The sequence below is a fragment of the Cavia porcellus genome, unplaced genomic scaffold, assembly GCF_034190915.1.
Source record: "Cavia porcellus strain 051 isolate PalLab524CR breed Dunkin Hartley unplaced genomic scaffold, mCavPor4.1 scaffold_9, whole genome shotgun sequence".
In the NCBI taxonomy this organism is placed as follows: Eukaryota; Metazoa; Chordata; class Mammalia; order Rodentia; family Caviidae; genus Cavia; species Cavia porcellus.
In genome coordinates this window covers 43,922,397-43,928,396 of record NW_026947492.1, presented here as the reverse complement: position 1 = coordinate 43,928,396, position 6,000 = coordinate 43,922,397, and positions in this window count along the sequence as shown.

The window sequence follows — 6,000 nt, the reverse complement described above, 5'->3', positions numbered from 1 at the left end:
TTTTTGGTTGGATCATTGAACAAAACTGTTTGCAGTCTCACTGTTTGAATGTCCCCTTTGTATGCTTTGATACTGGGACTTGAGCAACTATCTCTAAGATGATAATGTATAATCTATTAACTTGTGATTTCTTACTGTTTTTTTTTTTTTTGGTAGTTCTGTATTACTTGTACTCTTACACCACTTTGTTTTGTTTTTTCTCTTTTTCCTTTTAAACAAAATTTTTTTAAGAAAGGAAAAAATATGGAAAACCAACTATTATGTGTCCAGAAATCTGGAATTTGCACATCCCACTCCATGATGCAAACTGTTTTACTGCATCTTATTTCAATGTCAAGAAATCCATTGCTCACTCTTTCTAATTATCCTGTTAATTTGGCTTTAAATCCATTCCTATAAAGGTTTAGTTCCTAGTCCCCCATGAAAGTTTCATATTATAATGAGTAAGCTGTCATTGCAGCATTTAGATCAAAATAAGAAACTACTGATTTTACCACATTAAACCTACCATTACATTAGTTGCACACGCGAAGTCTGAACTATCCTCAGGGCCTTTGCACTCATAGTTCTTTTCATTTAAAATATTTACATGCTTTCCTCCTTATACTTCAATTCTTCTGGAATAAGACCTAAGAATTCGTTTTTACATGTTTTCTAATAATTACAATATACAGCTAATTATGAGAACCAAATGCTTACAGGATACCACATAAAACAACAAAATATATAATATGATACCTACAAAATAAATATGAATTCTCAAACGTTCCTAATTGCATTTATACAAAAATTGTAAGTATCCTTTTAAAATTTCTAACATTTATAATATATAAATAGAGAAAAGTTTACATGAAATATGTATTGCCAATTTTCAGTCACTTAATTTTGGCATAGGAAGAAAAATGTGCAAATAAATATAAGCATAACAGATATTAATGTGCATATAATGTTATATAGAGATCATCAATTTATGATAGGAAGATGTGTAGATAGATGTAACAGAGGGGATGGCCAGAAAAGTACAAGGGATTGATGTGCAAGATATGATGCACCTATTCATCATGTGAATATATCTAGTGTGTATCACAAACACATGCAGTTATTAAAAAGAAAAAAATACAGGAAACGAATATAAGGATCATCTTGAATAGTCTAGAAGTTATATACTTTTCTCCAAAATTATGGATTTACGATTTCTGATACCTACTTGCCACATATAAAGGCAAAGTTTAAAAAAAAGTATATGTTTTACAAACAGAATGAAAGAAATTTAATAATGGTTGTTATATTCCATATTATCTTTTTTAAAGAAATAAAAGAAAATTTTAAAAAAGAAAATAAAACAGAAAAAAGAACAATACAGAACTCAAAAAACTAACATCATAAAATTTCTAGTTGATACATTACATATTGTCATCTCAAAAATAGTTGCCAAAGACATAAAATCAAAGCACAAAAAGTGGCTAGATGCTCACAGTGCAAACCCTTCTGCTCAGTGATCCAACAGAAATTCAGTAATATGGTCATCTATCATACATACTTCTGTATATTACTTAGGAAACACACAGATTTCTTATTTTTCAACACTAGTATAATTAATTGCCACATAAATAATGTGCTTCCTGATAGTCTGGCAAAAGAAAACAAAAGTTAAGACAGATAACTTAATCTTCCTTTGAGTTCTCCAATATAATTATTCAAACTTCAAAATATCAAGAAGCAGAGTAAAGAATAATTTGTCATTGGCAGCAGATTAGGGCTTTCACAGAAACAACAAAGTCCTTTTTAAATTTGAGTCATCTTTTTGCCACATAAAGCAAAGAGTAGTAGAACAAAGCCCTGTCTACACAGTAGTGACCCTTTGGAGAATACTGTGTTTGAAATAGTAATTTTAAGAAGATTGCTAGTAAACAGTTTTACTATGCAGCTTAATAAAGCAAACAGGACTTTGTAAAATGGAGTTTTATAGAATGAAGTCTGATTTTATAAAAAAGTATACAAGACACTTCTGTCATACATAGATGGCATATGTTTATGATATATGCCATAAATACATAACATTATGTATGGATGGAAGAAAATCAACGATATTTTTGTAAAATTTGAGAAGTTTGGAAAGATTGTCATGGATTTAATCATTTTATAGAGAAAATTTGCAAGGAGAGATAATAACAATTGACAAGATAACAGGAACAAAAATTTGAGGAAATGGTGTATGTGTTTATTTTCTGGAACAAAATACAATGCTGGAAATGTCTCTACCTTTCTCATCTCTATGACTAGTAATAATGGAAAAACATGTTAGGTTAGAGATGCAGGTAACCTGAGTTAGACTTCCTATTTTAGCAATCACTTGTGTGGCTTTATCTGTTGATATATTTTGTATTCATTCATTTGCTTATTAAATATGTAGAAAATACTTGCTAGGGATAATGTAAGATGGTGATCTCAGAAAAAGAATGGCTTGTACATTTAAAGAGCTTTAGAAAATAATACAAATAGAAATCACAACAGTATTTCTTTGCTAACCATCACTCAAATAATAAATTATTGAGGATTACCTTCAATAAGGAGAAACATGTCACATTTAATGCTGCTTAAACAATGAAAAGAATTTCTTGCTTATTACAATGTAAAATTTTTATAATAGACCCAAGTCCATATATACATGAATAATTGGCACAAAAACTGTGTTTTATTCTTTTAACATCTTAGTTTTTCTTCCTTCTTTGATGGATCCATGGTTAGGTAAGACCACTATCCTCACCTTTAAATCTGTGAACTATCTGGAAAATATAGTTTTCTGTATAGTTCAATAAGCAGTAATAATCCTCATAAATTGATTACCTTAACTCTGATTGATTAGTGCATCAGAGCATAAGCCAATTACTGACACATGCAAAAGAGAATATTCTATTGGACAATTAATCCTTTCCTTCTTCACTATTCAGAAAGGAGAAGATAGTTGCCTTAGGAAAATATTGGTTCTGTTTAATATAAAGCAAACAGATGTTTGCCTACCTAAAACCTTAAACAATTTATATTATAGAATAACAGAAAAAAAAAAAAAAAAAACAAACGTCTAAGACTCTTTTGGCCAAAACAGAGGAGTCCCATTTGAAACAAAGTAAGCTGTGAATGCGGTGCTGCAGTTATAGTCATATTCATGGTAATCCACTTATTCTGAAGTTGAATAGTATCACTCTTGTGACTTATCCCACACTTAAAACCTTACATAATTCCTCACATTTTCCTGCTCATTATTGCTCTGAAGCACATTGCCTCAAAATATATGCAGTCACCAACTGAATGTTCATTCTTCAGTCAATTCTTTTCATTTTTTTCTTAGATTATTCATGCTTAAAGAAACATATGTCATATTTTCTGACAGGTTAGTATGTTTCAATCACCTTCCTTATGTTTCGGGATATGTTGTCATTGGTTTCTCTTTTTCACAGTTACAGGCGAAAAATCACATTTGACACCTTCTTAGAGCAATAAGTAGGCATTGCTCAGGCTAATCAGATCCTAAAAATATTAGAAAGTGATTAATTGAAGACTCAAGAGCTAAATGGAGACAGTTTTCTGAGAGATATGATCATATAAGTGTCTAAATATTAGAGGAATCTTGTTAGAGAACAAGGTTCATATTTTTTTCATTTTTTTAAATGAAAAAAAGATTTAAAAAGATGATACAGAATTTTAAAACAAAATAAAGGAGATTAACAATGGTTAATATATTGAATATTGAGAATGGACTCATCTGTGCCAGCACATAAGATGGAGCACCTTCTTCAGAGACCCTGTGTGGTTTTGAAGCCACTTGTACCTTCTGAATTTCTAAAGAATTCTTGGCCAAAGTAACAACCTTTAAAAGCCTTCATTTATTTGCTTAAGCTACAGTATTTTTGTGAGTTACTAAGAGGTCTTTTGATATATTTATTGGTACCAAACATTATAATTAACAGTAAATTCCAAAGGAAATGGAAAACGTACATGTTAAAGGTGAAGACAGAATCTTGCTATTAATGAGAAATACTTTCCTGTCAAACCAAACAATCTAAGAAAAAGTTTTTTAAAACTCTATGGCCACAGCCAGGAGAACACTAAGCATACAAGATTATTAAACATCATGTGACACACTAAAAATGATCCTAGAATAGATTAAAAACTAAGATAAGCTGTATAAAGTATGGTCTTTAGTTGTTTTGTTTTGTTGGTACCAGGGATAGAACTCACGATCTCACGCTTGCCTGGCAGACACCTGCCTATATTGCTGAGCTAAATCCCCGGCCCGAGATAATAATATTATATTGATATTAGTTCATTTATCATAACAAATATACTATAAAATGAGAAATATCAATGATAATAAAAATGCAGTATTGGCTTATGGATACTTCTGTTTCACATTATTTTTGCAAATATAAATTCTTAAACATGATGCATACAAAAGAAATTCTGTAAGTAACAATACAAATTATGGTTATGAAAGAAAACACTTATTTCCTGTTGTCACTTGATGTAACTACTTAGGTGAACAGAAGGTTGTATGTATGTGTGAGGGGTAGCTAGAAGTCAGTGAACAAAATGAGAAATACTGGAAACATGTATTAAGCTAGACAGCATAAATCATTTTGCAAAGCTTCAAGAAGAAATAAAATTAAGTAATACTTCAAATTTTACATAATCTAAAATACTTAGGAATATGAAAAAAACTTTGTAGTCTTTTGATATTTGATTCTGATAATTAAAATTGATGAAACATTGCAAAATCACAACATAAGTTGAATTCGTAGGTGCATTAGAAATTTCACAGGAAAATGAAAATATTTATTATGAAAGGATGGAAGACTGTGTGTTGGATTTCACACACATAGATTTAGAAAATATATTTTATTATGCAAGTGAACTGTGCACATCATATCAAGGAGAAAGAAAACATTATACTTTGGTTCTAATTTATTGATATGACATTCAAATTTATTGTGCCATTGAGTGTTTTAAAATTTTGTCTTTGACTTGTTTATTTATTATGCTCTAGGAGATAAAATATACAGTATAGTGCAAAAAACACACAGCTTGACAGATTTTACCTATGTATTCTCCACAAATAATATAGAAATATAAATCATGTATGTATAAACCCATATATAAAAATCTATATATATATAGAGAGAGACATATGTACATATATATTCACCTATAGATAAACTTAAAGGTGTGTGTATATAGTTGTATATATATATATATATATATATATACACATATGTATGTATATATGTCATCTAATGACGCAAAGCATTCAAGTAGATAATACATGCAATCCTTTTGCCTGTCACAACTGTTTTACTTTCATCATTATTAAACTTAACTTCTGTACATAAAATGAATAAGGACACATACATAAGAAATGATCAACACTAAAATTAACTTGATCTAATTAATATCTATAACATTATATGCAACAATAGAATACATATTATCTTCAAGTTTGTCAGGACATTGTCAAACACAAATGATATTCTGAAATGAAAACAATCATCAAAATATCAAAGGATTTAACTGCACAGAGCATATGTTCTGTAATCATTATAGAATTAAGCTAGATGTTTAAAAAGTCTGAAAAAACCACAATGTACTAGAAATTAAGTAGCCTAAGTTAAATAGCAACTGTCAAAAAAGAACTTAGAAGGCAAACTTAGAATATATTTAGTACTGATAAAAATAAAATTAAAATACATCACTTTGTGGGATGTAGAATAAGTAGTACTAGGAAAAAATTTACAGCACTAAACTTCAAGCAGAAAAAGAAATCCAAAGGATGCTTTAAATTTCTTTTAACAAAGCTTTCAAGTGGTAGAAAATTAAATGTAAAACATAGCAAAATAATAAAAAGCAGAAATTAATGAAATTGAATATTAGAATGCAATTATGGAAATAAAATATTTCTCAAACAGATATATTTCTAGATAGACACATAAAAATTAAAGTGATGCA